Raw genomic sequence first — 21788 nt, forward strand, 5'->3', positions numbered from 1 at the left:
TTTGTGTGTAAGTTCCATCATCTTGCATGTAGAATAACCAAGCACAGCAAGTTTAGCTTTATTATTTGCCATAGGCTGATTTAGAAAGAAAACTGAGTTTAGATGCCATATGTTACTCTATGCCCAAGCATCAGTGGAATCCAATGTAAAGGCATAGACTGACAAGGCTTAAACAATGTTTGCAGAGCCAGACGCCAGGCTATTTTCCTATGTAGAGAATGAGTCCTATCTAGGGTGGGAGGTAGATCATATGATGTCTATGGTGTGCATTTCAACATTAGGGCTTAAATAGTCTATATTGAACTTATTTGTAATGATGAGGCGAGGAGATACAAAGACACTCTCCGAAGGCACATGCTAAAACGTAAAGTTGTTTGTTAAAATGCTATCAGATGGCACAAAGGACTATGGCTTAACAATATTTTGTCAGTATTTTATACTTTAGAAACAATAAACCATCAGCCTTTTCCAATTCTGCTGTCTTTCAAGGAACCATGTTGCTAAACCATTGATGATATGAGAAGCATGGAATATTCTCCATTTCATTAGTATCATCTAGATTTAAGAATGGATGTTATAAAAAAAATAATTTGCACCCAGTTCATGGAGCTACAGTTAAGGTCTTCAAACAAAAGAATGGATCAGAAAGTCTTTCAGAGAAATCACTAATAAATGGAGGATAACTCCAGTTGATCTCATGCTATATGAAACAAATTTAGGAACCTGTATTAAACATAGAAACTTCACATTTACTGGAAACATATTTTCAGTTCTCTTTAGACCCAAATGCAACTGCAAACATTTTTAAATATCAAAATTGAATTACCTCTAGAATTTAATAATTTTTACAGTAAGTTGGATATACAGCATATTATTTTAAATGTTTAGGTGAAATTAACAACTTTTCCTAGATACTTTATGCACTGTAAATTATTGAACAGCTTAGATGTTGGTTGATTTTTTTCCTTTATTAATTTATTCTTGTTACATCTCAATTGTTATCCCATCCCTTGAATCCTCCCATTCTTCCCTCCCTCCCATTTTCCCCTTATTCCCCTCCCCTATGACTGTTCCTGAGGGGATTACCTCCCCCTGTATATGCTCATAGGGTATTAAGTTTCTTCTTGGTAACCTGCTGTCCTTCCTCTGAGTGCCACCAGGTCTCCCCCCTCCAGGGGACTTGGTCAAAGGTGAGGCACCAGAGTATGTGAGAAAGTCATATCCCACTCTCCACTCTACTGTGGAGAAGCTAAACCCTACAATCTCTGTCTAGATTTATGGAATTAATGACAAAATACTGTAATTTTACTTTCTATATGACTCATGAGTTGAATCTAAACTAAATTATAAATATCCAATGAAATGAAAATGTCATTAGAAAACTATTAGAGCTACAATGTAGAATCCACAAAGGAAAATAATCTTTCACCATCAAAATCAATGGAGGCCTCCTCTCTTCTGCCTTCCTTCTTCCTTCCCTCTTCTCCTTTGCTTCTTCCTATCTGTTCTGACATCACTATGTATTACAGCATCATATTTTATATATCACACAATTTGAGGAAAGGACACAGGAGTAGTTTGAAGAACCAGATGGAGAAGTGGAAATATATATATTCTGATATTTAAAACGAAAATTTCAATAAAAATATTTTGTATAGTTCTGAAAGCTAAGTAGTTTAATAATAAAATGTTAATGTCTGATAAAGCTGTGTTTATAGGTTTTTGAGGGCAGAACTCTGTGTTTACATAATGGGGAGAGCATGCTCTTGTGAATTATCTTCATTCCCCACTGAAGGATCCAAGTGCAGTCACAGCAGCCCCACCTCTGTGAGTAAGTTAGCTTGCAAAACTCCCTTCTCTTAATACTGTCACATTGCATGTAAAATATTATCACATGATTGGGGGGCATGAACAGTCTAAGATAATAGATTTTAAAGGGAATGAATTTTTGTAAGCTCCATTGTGTTTTACATTGTAACTTTTTAGAGGCAACAGTTATACCTAGTTTTCCTAAGCAGAAATTAGTGTTTCTTTATATTTTTTAATTAATCCATAAAGGAAAATTCATCACTAACTAATTTTACAAGTATATACTTTATATAAGAAAATCCAATAAAAATACTGATAAGGAGCTTTTTTGTTATTGTCATTGTTGTTTCATTGTTTTTGTTGTTGCTGTCGTTTTAGTTACATCACCTGCAGAAAAAAGCTTTTATAATCAAAAGACAGGCTTGCAGTTAAAGAGATCACCAGAGTCTCTCTTCAGTTAATTCAAATGAGATACCATGTTCTTCTCATCGATAAAATGGGCAGTCATCTCAAAGCTCAATATTGCACAGAGGTTGCAAAGATATGAGTAAAATTGGGATGGTATATTTGGCATGTAAGTGTTGTTCTACATTACCAAACAAACAAACAAACAAACAGATCTCTATAACTGTCATTGTTTTTAGTGAAAAATCCAAGAGGAGTGTAAATTCACACACAATATAGTGCCACCATGAACAGTAATTCTGTCTGAATCAGTTATGGATTGGAGTAAACACAGAAGATTTATCTCAAGGGACATAACGTATATTGCCCTCAAAAGATATTTGGACCATACTAATAAAAAAGAAAGAAACTTCTTTTAAAATAAAAGACAGGTGACAGTATGTATTTTATAAGAATAGCATAAATCATCTAGAAAACGCCTAAGTTTCTGGCAGTAGGGAGTGTTGAAAGCCAGATTTATATTAATAGACAATGAAATGCATTTGCTAAAGCACATTCTTTTATGTAGAGCCTTGAGAGGCAGGCTGGAGAACTTGGATGCTAACTTCAAGACTGCAAAGCATCATTGATAGTGTCTTCATACAGACTGACTACAGGTATGATAAAGACCATGGTAGGCTACACAGAGAGCCCGTATTACCACTGTAATTTCACATTCACACTCACTTTTAACTCCTCCCAAGACAGACATTTTCCGCTATGTATCATGCAATGCAGCAAATTGCCCTATGTATTGAAAGCCTATTGTCTTCTGTTTTCGAGAGAGTAAGAATGTTGTTATGTTGCATTCAAAGGCATCTTTTCAGGCTTTGAAACAAGTTTGTACCCTGCTTATCTCAAGGCAGAGTACAGTTCTGCTTCCTCAGCTAGGGATTTTACAGCAATATTTTTTCATGCCAAAAATGTATGCTAAAATCATATAATTCATTGTGGTCTAATTTTGCCAAGTCATTACTTTCTGTCACAAATCCATGTATCTTCCCTGAAATAGTCACCCTCAGGCTCTCACAGGAGCTTGGAGTCAGCTCTGGCCACTCACATGCCATTTTTATGTAATATATCATTCTCTAAATAACCACACTCCTTAGGGATGGTCATTAAAAACACCATTGCTAATGTTTAATAGTTAACCTTTTTCTACTTAGCATGAGTTTATATGGTTATAATATACATTCTTTTTACTTTTATTCGTTATTATTTATATCGTATACAACTTATATTCTGTATAAGTAACACAGATAACATAAAGACAAGATAAATATCTGTACATTTTCCACCAAATGCAGTTTTCTTCTGTTCACCATCCCTCTTTCACTGCAGTCACATCTCGCCCCCACTAATTCTCCATTCCTCTATCAAATAGCATGTATTCTTTCACCCTCCATACTCATCCTCCCTTAACTATTACATCATGGAAGTTATGCTACAGGAAGATTTCTTTTGGTAGTGTTTCTGTATACCATTAGGGGAACCATACAACTGCAGTATGGTTGATTTGAGTTTGATATTATACCTTCGAAGGGACAGGTAAGTGTTGAGGAAAAAGGGGGAAGGGAATGATAAGTAAAGGTAAGATATAGGAGCATTCCATATCTATTTAACTAATTGTCCTAGTGTACATGTATTCTTGAGTGCTGGCTGCTCTCTGTCTGCTGTAAAGATGAAGACACTGAAAACTTGAAAACAATCACTTGGATAGGGTGTGTAGAATTACTCCACTGGAAAGCCAATGTTGAAAATAGCAATAACAGTTAATATTTCTCCATTTCTTTCTTTCAGTCTCCAATAGCCTGCGAAGCTCATATCTGAAAACTTTTGACTAGTAGTCTGAGCCAGGATTCATACCAACTTTCAACTGAATGGATGAAAAGAGCTAGGACAGGACAGTGAGATACTGGAACACTTCCAGAGGCAAAGGGGAAAGTCTGAAAACAAATCAAAACAGAATCTCAGATTCTAGAGCTTTGTACTGCAGAACCATTTTCCCTATTCTCATGGCTGGAGTTCTAAGATTAGAAGTAGATGGAGGGAAGGCACTAGATGGAAGAAGGGGTGGAGACCAGGCATAAGGAGAGCAGGGTGTGGGGGAGGGAGGGTAGGAACAAGATACAAACAGAAATAATGGGGAGGGAGTCTTTTAGAGGGTCTATGGCGGAAACCCTAGCTGAGACTCTTAGCAATAGATGATATGGAGCCTGAAGTTGCTAATTCCTGTAGACAGAGGGAATTCCAATTAGAGGGCGGGTGACATCAACCCACCCATACAACCTTCGACCCAAAATTTGTCTTGCCTACAAGGCGAGTCAGGATAAAGATGGAGTAGAGATTGAGGAAATGGCATTCCAAAGACTGGCTCAGTTGAGATGCAGGCCAGGAGAGTGAGCCAACCCTGACAGTATAAATGACAAGTCCTGTGGAAGAATAGGAGGAAGAATCTAAGGAGCTTCAAGGTTCAAGGATACCATGAGAAGACTTACAGAGTAAACTAACATGTGCCCATGAGGGCTCACAGACACTGTGCCACCAACCAAAGAGCATGAATGGTCTGGACCTAGAACCCTTACATATATGTAGCAGATGTGCAGCTTTGACATCATGTGGGTCCCCCAACAATGGGAGAAGGGGCTGTCTCTAACTGTGTTGCCTGTCTTTGGATCCCTTTGCCCTAGCTGGGCTTCCTTGTCTGGCCTTAGTGAGAGAGGATGGGCTTACTCCTGGGTGCATTGGTACCCATGGGGAACCTCTTCTTCTCTGATAAGAAGGGGAGGAGGAAGCAGGGAGAGAAGGCAGTAGGGACTGACAAGGAAGAGTGAAAGGAAGGGACTGGGATCAATCAGGCTGTAAAGTGAATCAATCAATCAATAAGTAAATGAAAATATAATGTATGCAAGGCTGTTGACAAAAGCTGTTCAAATAATGTTCAGATAAAGGAAACTCTCCAATCTAATGAATATGTGAGTGTGTTAGTAAATGTTCGGCTGCTTAATAACTGAATCATGATGCAGTTTAGAACAGGTATATGGTGTTGGGCCTGGGAAGATACAGATGTCAACACTGACCTTGTGCAGTAAGGGAGTCTGGAGGTGGGAGGATGCATCCAGGACCATTTGTGTTGAAAAATAGTCTGAGTTTATAAAGCATGGAATAAGTGGTCTCACTCATGACAGAAACATTCACTGTGCATGCGTGTACCATTACACTGGCTAAGAAACCAGTGTTCACTTTTAAACTTACGTATTATACTCAACCACTTAGACTAGAGTCTATATGGATTTTGATGTGAGACAAATCTTTCCCCTATTTGTTAAATGAGGAAAGCAGAATTCAGAGAAAAACTTATTTTCTCCCTCAGGAAAATTTCTCTTGGCTATCCTACCACGAATACATAAAATATGGATTGTATTTCACTTGCAAATGACAAGTGACCTTTACAACATAGTCCTTTTAGTACTATTTCAAATATTGAATTGTTTTCTCTGGAATCATTATATGTAGCTATACTGGAACACTGCAAAGGCCACTGTGCATTTTAATTAATATTGATTGCACTTTTATAAATATTCTCATCATTGCCAATATAGACACAGTTATAAAATGAATGTGTGTGTTCCATGCATGCATGTGTGTGTGTGTGTGTGTGTGTGTGTGTGTGTGTATGTGTATGATTGACATTTTCACCCTGACTGTGTACATGTGTTCAGGCGTGCATAGAGGACAGAAATCAATCTTTGGTGTTTTTCTTTATCACTTCTCCATCACCTAATTTTAGACATGATCTTTTACTAAACCCAGTTCTCTCTGACTCAACAAGAGGATCTGACTAGCCAGCAGCAGGATCTGGTTGTTTCCACCTTTCAGCGCCTGGATTACATAGTGTTTGGGATCCAAATTCAGGTCATAAAGATCCCATCCTCAGCACTTTACTTCATGGGCTATGCCTCTGGTTACAAAACAACTGCTTTTAAAGACTATTGTAATTTTGACTTCAAGTTGTACTGTGGGATCATATCCATTTATTTTCTAAATGTTTTCTTTTTGTTTCAACACAAAGCCATGCTCTCCTTAATTTGACAGATGTTTTTAAAAGTGTCTAAATTCACCAATTATGTGCAATACCTTTCACGTCGATAGTGCTGTGGAAATCAAAGTTAGTAACTGAAAAGCAGCAGTTTTATCTAGAACCTAGTAACTAAGACAGTGCAAAGACAACAGGGGAACTATGGAATACCTTAGAAGTTAGAGATGAGAGAGAAGTCATGTTCCCCAGTATGTCTCAGACCCTTACCTCCTAACTCCATTAAATGGGGTTATATTCGACTTCTTAGACACTAGTCAATGCTTTCCAATACTCCACACTTATTTTTATTCTCAAAAATCTGAGTGGGGTACTACGTGTATCAAAAAAAGATGCATTGCTGAATATAATAATTGGTTTAAAAATGTAAATTTTAGTTAATTTGCTGTTTGAAGTAGGTGCACACATCACTACATGTTCACAATACTGAGATGGAAACTGGAAGCAAATAAATGTCACACATTGTTTCAAAGGCATTTATATATTAGAAGAAATGTGCATCAACTTTTGTTATATATGCTTATTTACCTAAATGTATGTATAAAAGAAATTATTAGTAACTAGGTATCCTTTCAGTCATACCACAATGGAGTATTCCTAAAATATAAGACACTACAAATGAACTGAGTTTAAATAAGGCAATCTCATTGAAACATACAAAATATTAAATACTGTGTTGAAAATAACATTGGTGGAATAGTGTTCTGTTTCATCTTTGAAAACAGAAAATGCTCATCTCAGGCACTTTAGACCTTTTTGTATGTTTTCAATTTGTACATATGATTTTGAGCAGCAGTAACTGTAGCTTCTACTGAGGATTTTATTCTCTACCAGAGCTTTTACACTTAATAGATATAATCAAAACGATATTCAAGTTTTCTCATTAAAGTTTATTTTTTGATAATCTACTTACTTATTATAGCTGTAGGGCAAGCAACTTGCCTAGGACAAAGAGCTATTAAAGAGAGTACTGGGAGAGACAACTGGAACTGGGGGCATTTCAGTAGGGAAAAGTAGAAACCAAGTGCAGTGGAAACTTCCTGGAATCTACAAGGGTGACCCTCCCTAGCAAAGACACTTAGTAATTGGGGATATGAAACCTGCCACTTTTTGTACTCAAGCAAGGCTTTCAGAGGAAGGATTGGGACACCAACCAGTCATTGAAACTTTGGCCTATAATTTGTCCTGCCTGCAAAATTTTCTGGGGTAATGGTGCCAGAGAACCTGTGGGAATGGCTAACCAATGACTGGTCTATCTTGAGAACCATGCAATGAGAGGGGCCTACCCATGACACTGCCTGCTGGTCCAGGAATCAGAGACCCAGAGACCTAGGATACTACTGCACATGACTAGCATGCACGCATGCACACACACATGCACACACACACACACACACACACACACACACACACACACACACACATGATTCTTAATGATATTCTGCTGTATTCTTACTCAACAGAGAGCCTTCATCCAGCAACTGATGGAAACAGATGAAAAAGCGCACAGTCAAACTTTAGGAATCGCTCAGGGAATTGTGTGGAAGACAGAGAGGAATGATTATAGGAACCAGAGATGTCAAGGGTACCACAAGAAGACCTATGGAAACAACTTACCAGGGCTCACAGTGGGGCACAGAGACTGAACCAGCACAGGGAGCTTGTATGGGACTGACTTAGGTCCTCTGCATATGTGTTTGGTTGCATAGCTTAGTGTTCTTGTGAGTGGGAGTTGGGCCTGGCTGACTCTTTTGCCTGCTTCTGGATCCTTTTTATTATACTTGGTTGCCTCCTCCAGCCTTGGTAAGAGGGAATGTGCCTAGTTTTATTGTAAATTGATATGGCATGTTCTGTTGATATTCCTGAGAGGAAGTCTGCTCTTTTGTAAAAGGAAATGGAGGAGGCATGGAGCTGGGGGAGAGGGAAGGTATATGAGATTGATTTGCAGAGAGAAAGGAGGGGAAACTGCAGTTGGTATATAGTGTAGGAGAGAAGAATAAATAAAAAGGAAAAGTGTTATATTTTACATGTTCAAAGAGAAAAAAAAAGACAATTTTAAAAAGCAAATCTGAATTTCATCACTGAGACAACTAAGGCAGGAAGATTGTTAACTCAAGGCCCAGTCCAACACACAATACACATTGAATCTGAGGCTAGCCAAGAGTAAGTAGTAATAGCCTTTCACCTGTCTCAGAAAAGCAAAGTAAAGTAAAATAAAGCAGGACTACTTGATAGGTCTACAGCCATTATATATAAATTTTCAACAATTAAAGTCATTAAAGAATTATTCTCTTATTTGAATGCATTGCTCTTTCTGAGATAATAGTGCTATATAAGCCATCAAACTTGTTCAGAATCTATGATAAGATTTGGGAAAAAGGATTCATAAACACACACACACACACACACACACACACACACACACACACACACACACTTTTCAATAACTAACCATGCATAATATTTTACTTTTATTAAGACAATTTTATTGGATATAGCATTACACAAGTTTTATTAATTATGAACATGGAAATCAGCTTAATATCTTGCTAAAATTATTAAATATTTTTGGATAGAATGTAGAATTATTAAAGTTCCTGCAACAAAAAAAGCGTATACAATTTAAAAGGCAATGTTATATTCCTCATATTAGCAGACCCTGTAATCACACCCTGCTAAGAACTGGAAAGAAGAGACTTATTCGACCCATCTAGACAGAGAATGCGCTTTTTTTAGTTAGACTACTAATTATAAAGTCTCTTAATGTGTGTTTTAACTTGGAAGTAATTCCTCTTTGTGTTGATCTGTAGGAGGACGACTACCTTCCTACAACTAACGCTAATTTCCCCCTGACTTCGGCTATAAACAGTTTAGAATCTTCCAATTAGAGCAATACACTTGTTCATGATTTTAATTATAAATTATTTAAAAATTCCCAAACATAGTGATTGGTTTAGAGGGTTAGAAGAAAAGAGATTGTTTAGATAATACTCTTTTGTGGATAATTGACAGTTCTCTATCCCTTAGTATACCAGTTCATATTTAACTATGCTACGAGTATGTGCACTTTGGCAGTATTATTGAAATACAAATTCAGATTAATACACTGATACATTAGAGATTCTATTTTTCTGACTTTTTAAAAAAGAATTATTTATTTTTTATGCACAGTGTGCTGCCTGCATGTAAAGATTCAGGCCAGAAGAGGGCACCAGATCTCAATATATCTCAATATACATGGTTGTGAGCCACTACATGGCTGCTGGGAATTGAACTCAGGACCTTTAGACTCACAGACAGTGCTCTTAACCTCTGAGCCATCTTTCCAGCCTTGAGATTCTATTTTTTCTAATAACATACTATGTGTGACAGGACAACTACACCATGAGTGAAAGAGGTATGAACTATTCTATTCAGATGGCTTATTATATATACTCTTCTGATCTCTTGAGTGGTTGTAGGAAATTGTTCAATCTTCTATTTGTTTCTGAGGGTCTTACACTTGTGTGGTTGGAGGTTAGTATTCAATAAGGTGCAAATAAGTAATAAGGGATCTACTGTTAAAATACTGTGAGCTACAGTAATGACTGGTCTTGGTGCAAATGTTAAAGGAGTAACAAAACCCTTTATAATTGGTTTTAAGGCCAATTCTAAAGAAAAACTCTTGATTAATACTGGTAAATGGAGCAACAATCTGCGTATTTGAATGTGACCAGACCTACGGGTAACCTGCAGCTATAATTCTGCTAAATGAGCATGGTAGGAGACTATCCTAAGGCATATATTTATATCTCACCTTTATATGAGAATATTTTTTATTGCAGATGGTAATTAATAAAGACACTGACAATTTATTAGCCTTTTGAGAATAAATTACTTGGATCTAACTGGGACTCACCCCCCCCCACACACACACACATACACTCCATTGTTCAGGATCATCATAGATGAGGACACCTGAAAGATTATTAGGTTCAGATGAGAGGAATATTCATTGTAAATGATATAATCCTGATATGACTGATCCACTGCACATGTGAGCTTATGGTGGCTGTGACTACATAGACAAGACACTCAGAAAGAGAAAGCCTAGAAAACATTGCAAGTTGTACTGGAATGAAAAACAACAACACACAAAAGCTGTGAATAAGAGGGATATTGAAGAGATTGCATAAATATATTCTAGCTTAGGACAAGGGGGAAGGTGTGTGTGTATGTGTGTGTAAATTTTTGGTTTTGATACAAAGACTTACTATTTAGCATAAGCTGACCTTGATATTTCTAAGTATCCCAGGCTGGGTTACAAACCTGTAGGCACCCCAGTAACAGATTATCTTAATTAGATCCTCGCCGGCAATGTCTGTGAGAGAGTAACTTGATTAGGTTAACTGAATTGGGAAGACACACCCTAAAAATGAACATGGGTCCATGGGCATGGGATGACATAAAAAGAAGTTGACCACTTGTATCCATTGATCTGTCTCCTGACTGAATATAGAATTTGAGACTTATCTCAAGCTCCTGTCATCAGGACTTCCCACATTGGTGGTCTGGACCATCTAACTCTGAATGAAACTAAGGACTATGTCTTTGAAGCTCCTTTCTCAGGTTATTTCATCCTAGCAACAGGAAAAGTAATGCAACACCACGGAGCTCAATACAACTTCTTCATTTTCCAGTAAGGTATATTCTTCAAATATAATTAGAAAAATCTTGTGCTGGCTAACTCTCTTTACAGAGGAGGTAGAAAAGATGTGCAACTGTGAAATTCAAATGTGAACCACTAAGTTCCTGAATAATAGATCTGTATAGGCTAAGCAGTGTGGGTGTACACTTGGACAAAAACTTTATAAGTGCAAGGACCATGGAACTATTGTGCTGTTGCTATTATTATCCAGACTGGCAGTCTTTATTTCAAAATAAAAAATTCGGGTTATATACAGAGTTCTACAGAAAAATAACAGGCATAATATATGAAGTGTTAATATGTAACTAAGATATTTCCAAGTTTTCATAATATTAATAGAATAAATATCACTGGATTATTTAACTGATAATGGAATATCAAGATAGAAAATAAAAATGTTGCATCAGCATTGTGCTACAATCTGTTAATACATACCTCCAAAACACCTTTAGAATTTAGAATTAAATCTATCATCTATCTATCTATCTATCTATCTATCTATCTATCTATCTATCTATAAATAATTTTTAAAGCCATTATTTGAGAAAGTAGTTATTAGTCCAACAGAAAGAGATTGAAATAGGATATATTAATCTAAGAAATATGAGTTAAAACCATTCACTTGATATTAACAGGTATGAATGTAACCTGAAGCTATTCAGTTTAAACTGGGCTACACAAGTTCTTCTGACCACAATAAGTGGTAATATTGCTGGCCCAGAAAAGGATGAAGGTGAGCTTTAATCATGAGTTGCTTGTTTCCCAAAATTAAGTGGGCAAAAGGCAAATGAGTTGGGGCACATAAGGTAAGTGGGCATAGCAACTATTGACTTCTCTCTGGAGAGGGAAGGAAAATGTGGGTACACGGCATGAGAGGAACAGTGGCTTTGTCCACTCAACATTCTGGAGGTTTATAGGAAATTGTAAGGTTACTGAAGTTTGAAAGAGAACTAAGGATTGGTTTGAGGATTGGAAGAACCTCAGAGCTCAAGGAAAGTCTCAATTACTGGCAGTGGTAAAGTTTGTGTTATGACTGTGAGCATCACAAAGGGAAAAGTCATTGGCAGGGAAAAAGTGAAGAGTCTGGGCCAAGGAATAGAATATACATAGGAAACCAAGACAATCCACACAAGACAGGGATAGTCTGTGTGTGTGTGTGTGTGTGTGTGTGTGTGTGTGTGTGTGTGTGTGTGTGTGTGTGTCAGTGACACTTACTATGGAGGATGTAAGGATCCTCCTGTCTCATCAAATGCAGACAGTCACAGACAAATAACAAAAATCAACCATCTAAAAAGAGACATTTGGGGGAAGAGTAACTAGCCTACATTTGCTGGCAATTTAGCATGAAAAAAAAATTAATGCTTTTTTTCCCCTAAACAGAACAGGGAAATGGAAACAGAAAATGAGATATGCTAGGGTAGCAAAGGATCAGAGAGCTAGGAAAAGCGTAGACCTGGGGCAGATATTCTTGTGTACTTTACAAAGACTTTCTGTATTTGTGAAAGCATTAATACAACCTACATCAAAGGCTTGACGAGTAAATATGATACAGATGTAAAGCCCTTACCAGTACCTGGAGCATCTTAAGGGTACCACAAGCATTCTGTTCTCATCATCCTCATCATGCAGTCTGACAAAGATAATGAATGCATTAGGAATAAGACATATAATTTTCTAGGAATCAAAAATTTCCTCCTGGAAGTGCATCTTTTAAATTATAATGTAAAGTGATGAGGAAATAAGAACTGTTACAAAGAAAAAAATCATTTAGCAAACAACTCCCCCCCCCTCCTCAAACAATGACTGTTATTTTCTCTCTCGCCTTAGAACTTGGGTTTTCTGACTATGTTTCAATGATTCTACAGCATTTGACATGTTGATGATTTTGATGAGAAGATGAGAAGAATCAAAATGACATTTTACATGTCAGCAGTAAGAAACAGAAAAGAGATTTAAGATTCAAAGCATTTTTTTCAAAATCAATTTAGGTATGTACTTTTGTTTCAGAGGAAGTAACTCCTTCCACTCCACAGAAAATCAGCTTGGTGGCCGGTAATTCTGTGTTGAAACATCTTTTATATGCAAGCCTATCACCTTTTCCAAAAACAATTAAGTGCTCTAATTATACCCTATGGTCCACCAGTAAACACCATGTATTGAGGAGTCAATATATAATATACTCCTTGTTTATGCTTTCCCCGAGGGTCACATTTATTGCTTTCCTACCCTTCCCTTGACCTTCTCCCTGAAGATTGTCCTTTGTAAAGTGTTCTGAAGTCCTTTTCAAGTCTGTTCTTTGTCAGTTATAATGGCATCCAAATCATTTAGGGGGACTGGCTTCCATAGATGCATTGCTCCAAACTACTTTTAATTAATCCTCCCCTCAACACTAGCAGGAGCCATATCATCAGCCATGAAAGGACTCAAAAGATTAATGAAACAGGATGAAATAAATGGAGCTGTAATTCAGGAGGACAAGCTAAACAGCCCCACTATGCATACACTGCCAAAACTAGCAGGCTGTAGCTCATCTCTTATTGAGCGGTGACAGTAAACATTCATCAAGTGAAGGAAAATAATGTGCCAACCTTAAAATGATATCTCACTCCATCCGTAGAGACAAGAACACTCTGACCCGTCTTTTCTAATTAACTGTAAATAACAACAAGACTATGTTACAATGCATGCAGATATTTTCTAGCCAGCTCACATGCAAGATGTCCTAAAACTGCTTGATTAGGGAGTAAGCCACACGTAAAAACAGATGGGCAGCTAATAAGCCACACTGTAAGTCTGAGCAGTACAGAACGGTTAGCTAGAGATGTTATAACTCCAGTGAACCTATCTCCTGAAATCCACAGTAAATCTGAACCCTAATTACACTACCTCAGTCTATTTCCTAATCAGATTGTCACATAAATGGGATCTCATCATTTGAAGATAGAAGCTTGACTCTTTGGTTCTTTTGTGGGACTTACAGTTTTTACCCATAGTGAAACTAGAAGGCAAAGCTTCTTGGAACTTGGAGGGAGAAATGAGTTGATAGCATTAAGGTGGCTCTTGTCTCCAAAAACTAGATGGAAGTATTAGGTGAAGCAGGAAATTATGAAATCTAACATGAAAAAATAATTTCAGCGCATGGCACCCCATTGTTTAGTTTAGGAAAATTTCTTTTTATGGTTTTTTCATATGTTAGAGACTCTGTGGTTTCCACTTGAGTCTGGCACATGTCTGACTTAGAGATGCAAAATTACAGTCTCCAATTAAGGCAATTTATGACCAGTTCCTTTCCATCACCCCAGAGTCACTGTGGGTCACACTTGCCCATACACTGATGTGGTGACAGCCTTCACACATAACCCTCAGGCACTTACATTTTTTATTTCACTGCTTAGTTGTACACTTTTCCCAGCTGAAGTTAGGCATATGTTGTTCCATAATAATTTTCTCAATTTACCAATTAAATAAAATGTATTAGAAATTTAAAGAGAGGAGTAAGCAATAATTACAGACCTCATAGAAGAGGCACATTCAGATTGGCATAAGCAATAACACTTATACACATAATCATGTAACATTAAGTTCATAATAAAATGTTATTTATCCACCTTAATATTTCTAAAAATATAGGCAACCAAGATATTTAATTAATAACATTTGTAATTTCACAATGCTCACATAAATACTCCCAAAAACTTTGTATATTTTTGTGTAAACATACATAAATATGTACACTCTAACAAATATAATGATGGTTACTACACTTGTACTTTTTAAAATACAATAATATGTAAGTTGATGATTTGACTTTCCTTCTAGAATATAGATTTAAAAGTTGAGTCTCTTTCTTTCTGTAGTATATTGTAAGGGCTGGGGTGTTATATATTACAGAAACTTAATTAGAACAAAGTAACATATTATGTTTTTTTTTTCAGGTGGTTAAATGCTTTGGCTTCTCAGAATTCCATGGGGTAGAGAGATAGTTCCATGGCCAAGAAATTAGATGCTCTTCCAGGCAGTTTAATTCCAGTCACCCAAATAATAGCATAAAACTGTCTATAACTCTGGTTCTAGGGTATCAGGCACCGTCTTCTGTCCTTCATAGGTACCAGGCATACATGTGTGTGTGTGTGTGTGTGTGTGTGTGAGAGAGAGAGAGAGAGAGAGAGAGAGAGAGAGAGAGAGAGAGAGAGAGAGAGAGAGAGAGAGAGAGAGAGAGAGAGAGAGACCACAGAGGGGGAAGGAGGGAGAGAGGGCGAGAGACAGAGAGAGACAGAGACACAGAGACACAGAGACAGGGAGAGACAGAGAAAGAGATATTATAATCATCTGACAAGTTTCTAAGAACCAGGGATACATTTCTAGAATTCTATGTGGCTAAGAGGAAGAAAGTTTGAATTCTATTACAATGGGATTTTTCTATGTTTACTTAATGGAAAAAAGATCTGTGCTATGTATTGTTGATAATAAACATATCCAAACAGATTTTACCCTTTCATTTTTTAATGAACTCATGAGAATAAACATATATGGAATATTTTCAGATATTTCTGCCATAATGATGACATATATTGTCTTCTCTCCTATCATCTATCTGCCTGCCTCTCCATCCGTCCATCCATCCATCCATTCATCCATCCATCCATCCATCCACCCATCTATCTACCATCTATCTCTATATCACTATCTCTCTCACATTGTGAAACATGCAATGGTATCTACCAGACAACCAAAAGAGTAAAAATAAAAATTGAAATAATTAAAGACATGTGAAGCTTTGCTTATACAGTTCCCAGTCTAAAGTATATCTGATGGAAAGAGAGGGTGCAGGCGGAAGGGACTCCTGTGGATCTTTTTCTTTCTGTCATTATATCTTTGGCCTGTAATCTCCCCTCTCATAAGAGGCATAAAACAAACTCCAAAGCAGAATGCTAAAGAAGAAAATAAGCCCATTGACTTGCTCCCTTCCTTGTGTCTGGAGCCAATGATTGCTTCTAAGCATGCATATTCATCTATTGTTTCCTCTTAGAAACATGGGTTAGAAGTTAATTAAATCTTAACAGCCTCAATTCTGGGAAATGCTAAAACAAGTCACAAAGCCAGCACTTGGGAAGCTGAGGCCCAAAAATCGCAAATATGAAACAAGCATGAGCTGTACAGTGAATTTACAGGCAGCCTGGGTTAACTTTTCAGATTCTGCCAGCAAAACCAACACAAATGAACAAAAGCCAACTACCACCATACACAGTGGATGCATACTAGTCCTCAACAATTGAGGTAAAGATATTTTCTTTAATATCTCCATGTAAATAGATTGTATCATGGAAGCATACTGTAAAAGAAAATCCTGACTGAACACAGAAAAAGTTGTTCCTTTCTTGTGAAGCAAAACCTTCCTGATTGTGTCATGGTTCTTCCAGCTCTAGGTGGTTTCTTGGATATATGTATAATAATATAAATGAATATGTAAAAAATTCAAAGTATTAAATTAAAAATAGAAAGCTCTAATCCATGTTTGCTCATTGGTGACTGAGAAGTGATCCCCCCAAATTTAGACTGGTTTTATAGAAATAATATCTACTCTTGATATTTCCTCAAAGAATTATAGCATGTCATGTAATTCCTCCTTTTATTCCAGTAGTCATGACAACTTATGCACATCTGAAATTAGGGAATATCCATATTGACATGACCCATCTAAGATGCTAGCTATAGTTCATGCAATAGTTTCTCTTTTGTTAAACTTTCATTTTTTCTTCTTAATTTGTTTTAAATTTCTACTTCTTCAGTTGCCCAGCCTTTGCAAACTATGACAAAAATGTTAAATATGGATATTTGAGGAGGTAAGACACAGTAAGCACAAGTGCACGTCTATTAAAGTTTGAAGCATACCCGGTTTTACTTTCCTGTCCATTAAGATGCATCTATAAAAGTGAAGAGATTGTCAGAAAAAAAAATCAAAGTTCACACACACAAGTCATGCTAATTTACTGTTACACACAGTTAAAAGATTAATTACTAAGCTCAAGGATGTGGCTGCAACAAAGTCATTTTATTATAATTTTAGGGCTTAAGAGATGGCTCAGTAGGTAAGAACACATGCAGCTCTTGCGGAGGACTTAGGTTCCATTCACAGGACCCACATACTGCTTCAATCAAACCATCTAAAACTCCACCTTTAGGGGAATTTGAGGCCTTCTTTTGCCTCCATGGCCAGCATACATGTATATGCCATACAAACATTCAAGCTACTTGGACACATAAAATAAAAATAGAAATAAAAATGTAAATTTATTAAATATCAATGTAATATAGTTTTTGCTGAGTTGAGATAAAAAGCCTATGATGAAAAATTAGTTCATTATATAATTGCAACTTTGATTCCTGTAATTGTTAAGTATATGTAAGAGCTGTCTCTGTTAAGAAGGAACTTTAAGAAAACAGATAGACAATAAAATTTAATGCATATCTCAACCAGAAAGAATTTTATTTATGTACCTTGCTCTAAAATGGTGTGTCTATGATTTAAGGTAAAATACAGAGTCCAAAAAAACAATTATTTTCCAAGAGAATCAAACTTAAAATTGTATCATTAACCAAAGTGGTGTCTGAATTGGTAAATTACAGCAAATCTGGAATCTTTTAGAAAAGGTGGCCATACTTAAAAGTTTCCATAGTATCATTATTTCTACTGCTTCCTTTAAACATATGACGTATTTAATATTCTGGTCAGTCCTAGTGCTAGAGTGCCTTCAGTTGTAAAACAATGGCAACGGAATGCATGAAAGTGTCTCAGAAAAAGACTAAGACTTCACAGCGATTCTTTCTAAGGTTTACATTGCATATAATGCATGTCAAAGCACGCAAGACTTTATAGTTTTAAAATCCTGCTTTGTCAAAACTTGTCCCCAAAATGAATGTGCTACTAAATAATAAATTGTTCTAGGACTTGATTGCACATTGAAATGTGATACTTGGGGCCTTAACTTGGAAATATAATACAGAAATCCACTATTGTCTTATATTCCCTGGCACATTATATGCACATATTGCTGGCTTCATCAGCCATGGGATATACTTCCCCATTTCTGTTCACTTTGAATTGCATAGCGTATAGCCTCGTGGGTCCCTAAGTTCCAGGACCTTCTTTGTCACTAAGTGGTTTTGAAAACAGAAGAATGCCACTCTGTTGTGGTGCACCTGTGGACTGCTGTCTGTGAATTTAGTGAATTGGCAAAAATACATATACCAGGAGGTTTTTCTCTGTCTCAATCCAATGTAACCTCTCTAAGGTTTTTTTTTGGGAGGGGCGAGGGGAGTGGTGGGGTGAGTGTGCAGCGGCAGTAGACTCTGATATACATACTTTGGTCTCATTACACACACCATCTCACTGAAATCCCACCCATTTTGTTTACCATTCTGTTAATATAGTTCCATGGTAAAAATACTGACTCAGGTAAGAAACCTAGCAGGTTTGTACTAAGGTGTAAGAATGACTCTGGAGCTTACTGGGATCTAGGCAGCTCTGAGTTGGTTCTTGAAATCAAAGGATTGTGACCACTATAAAGAAACCATTTCCTGTAAGAAACCACTGGATACATTGTGTCTCAACAGAGGTAAGCACATCTTCCACTGAGTCAAGGCCGGGCAGCCTAGCTAGGAGAAAGAGATCCAAAGCAGAGTCAGAGACAGCCGCTGCTCCCATTGTGAGGGGACCCATGTGGTGACCAAGCTGCACATCTGCTACATTTGTGTAAGGGGCCTATGTCCAAGGAGGACACTGTTATCAGGCTATAAAGTGATTAAATAAATTAATGTATGTAAAAAACCCACTGGGTAGTTCAGAGACAGTAAGACTGGGATCATGATTAGTAGGATTAAGTTTTGAAAAATACAAGCAAAAGAAAAAACAAACATACCCCCCCAAAAAGAACTTATAATTTTCTCCTAGGACCAAATGTATAATTAATTCATACGTATTATTTTGCAGTATGCTGTTTTATGTAGATATAAGTGAAAACACAATCCAATAAGATGCCATTATAATAATAATTGGCAACTTTTTACAATAAAATATACAGAACGTGTATGAGCTTCCCTCTTCCTCAAGTTCTACCAGAGCTATGGGATCTTTGCTCATATCATTTACACAAACTCTCATTTGATTGAGGTGTAGACCTGGTTTAAATGTAATAATTTACCTGAACGTATGTACTGATCCTATAATATTCTGTTAGGGAATAATAATTCTACCAAAAACATCTCTGTAATTAATCAAACAAGTTATATCCAAAAATTTCAACAAAAGGACTTGGCACAGTTGGAGCCTCTGACCCAGATGTGAAGTGAATAAAGAAATAAATTAATAAAAAGACAAATAATAGCAAACTGGGAAGGCACACTCACAGATATTAAAGAGGTTCCTACTTCATAATCTTAAGTGCATTTAATGTTAAGATTCATGATATGATACCCTGGATGTTAATATCTGGGCTGTACTGGGAAGTTGAACAGCAGCATTCTAATATCAACTTTGGCTAATAATTTCAAAAAGTTTCGTAGGCTCAGTTCCCATCATAAAATGAGAGTATATCTCCATATTGGTGGAAATTTGTTTCTCTAATCAACAAAGACAAGCACATAACAAATGCTCACATTCTCCCCTAGAGTTGGAGAACTAGGTTTACAGGTAAATATTATGAAATATAACCATGGCCACTTTCCCTACAGCTGCATAAGAAATCAGGTAACAAAGTGATCTAAGATAAGTTAAAGTAAATTTTTTTTGTTATTTTTATATTCTTCATGGTAATTAGCTCTTTAGGCATGTTCTGTAAGTTCAGCTACAGATTTTTCTATGTGCCCTTAAAACTAATTTACTTTTAGACATTGCACTGAATCGTTGGGACTTGATATTTCTCAACTTTGGCCAGTTTTCTGTAAAATTGTGTTCCCAGGTATTTTAGTGCTATCATTTCACTACAAGCTTTTAGAGAGAGCCATTCTAAGAAATAACTATAATTAGATTGCCTCTGTATTTAGTGTAAAAGCATAATATGAGTTTCCAGTTCAATGATTTTTTTTATTTGGTCCCATGAGAAAACCTGAGTCTTAAAATTGAGAGCAAGAGAACGTTTTTCTCAATTAAAGAGCTAATCTGCTTTCTTCTTTTTTTTTTTTTTTATGATTTTTACTGTAGATCAGTGTTCTCTTATTTTCAGATTTCCAGTCTCAAGCCTTTTGAATCAATAAAATCTCAGGGACATCAACTGTTATTGTTTTCCTAAACCAATTTCTAGCCGTGGAATTGAAAGCCTAGTTGTACAATATGTGCAATTGAGCTGAAATTAACTATCAAATATTTTAAATGGCAAAACAACAATTGAGAGTAATATTTGCTCTACCGAGACCTCCGCTGAAATGATTGGAACCAATGTCACATGGGTTTCTAGTAAACAATAATATAATATTCTATGCAAAGGATTCATAATTATTCGTTTATTTTCTATCACTAAATTAGAGGTTCCTTGATAGTAGAGTTAGTGTTCAAGTAGTAACTTCATGGCTTAGGCAGTACCTAGCACAAAAATCTAAGTGAATTTTTTAAAAACAAGATCAAAACAAAGGTAGAACCATACCATCCTCTGTTATTATGATCTCACACTCTGTTTTATGTATGTCACTGCCATGATATATGTACTACCAATGACCAATAAAAACAAACACAAGCAAAAAGTAGTGGTAATAAAACACCTCAGTTCTCAACAAGGTATGATTTTAAATCACTCTAGTTCTTTTACTCAATGTGTTTTCATAAATGCTTTATGCTCCTATGGAACCAAAAGCTTTTAGAAGTAAATGCATCAATTACACATCATCCTGTGATCCAACCCTGCCATGGCTCCTTAGTCATTCATCCCTAGCTTACGGTATACCATCTGCTTATTTTGAATTCACCTTCTCACAAAGATAATTAGGGAAAATAAGTTTCATACTGATTTCATTCCCTTGAATATGTTACTTTAAAGTGTATTTTTTGTTGTCAATGATTCTATTATTCTTATGTTTTCTATGGCATTATTTACTACAAATGTTCAAATTTAGTCACAGATATAAACATTTGGAAGTTTTTGGATGAGTTATCTTATTGTATACTCTGTGCTGGTTCAAAAATTATACAAATTAATTCAAGAATGCTCTTATTTATCCACAGTATTGACTTAATTTTTCTAGTGTAGTTATTCTTGTCTTATATATATTATTAATTATTCATATTACATCTCAATTGTTATCCCATCCCATCCCTTTCCTCCCTCCCTTCTGCTTTGCCCCTACTCTCCTCTTCTATGACTGTGACTGAGGGGGACCTCCTCCCTGTATATGCTCATAGGGTATGAAGTCTCTTTTTGGTAGCCTGCTATCCTTCCTCTGAGTGCCCCCAGGCCTCCCCATCCAGGGGACATGATCAAATAAGGGGCACCAGAGTTCATGTGAAAGTCAGTTCCCACTCTCCACTCAATGGTGGAGAATGTCCTGTCCATTGGCTAGATGTGAGTAGGGGTTCGAAGTTTACTGCAAGTATTATCCTTGGCTGGTGCCATAGTTTCAGCATTTTTATACAAATTGGGGTTTGAACCAATCATTTCACATGAAAGTCATTCTAGGATAAGGTGAAATCTGGCCATTTTAATGATATAAATATGTATCCATGAATGCGTTGAATCTTTTCATGAATAGTGGCCACTCAAAGAA

General features: G+C 36.5%; 1 protein-coding gene across 10 annotated transcripts in view; it reads right to left on the bottom strand.

Moving 5' to 3' along the window:
• Positions 1–21788, bottom strand: part of LINGO2 (leucine rich repeat and Ig domain containing 2) — a 1231101-nt gene that overhangs the window by 820080 nt on the left and 389233 nt on the right. For 2 of the 10 annotated variants that reach the window (XM_084795139.1, XM_084795145.1), the window contains exons 3-4: positions 13625–13688; positions 12604–12666 (exon numbers count right to left, since the gene is read on the bottom strand). The exons of 7 other annotated variants lie outside the window; for them this stretch is intronic. The gene's annotated coding sequence lies outside the window, so the exon portion shown is untranslated. Of the gene's footprint in view, positions 1–12603; positions 12667–13624; positions 13689–16928; positions 16949–21788 lie in introns of those variants that run through there. One more of the 10 variants, XM_084795146.1, reaches the window with a different exon arrangement.

This window comes from Acomys minous (genome assembly GCF_964271855.1).
Source record: "Acomys minous genome assembly, chromosome: 1".
Classification (NCBI taxonomy): Eukaryota; Metazoa; Chordata; class Mammalia; order Rodentia; family Muridae; genus Acomys; species Acomys minous.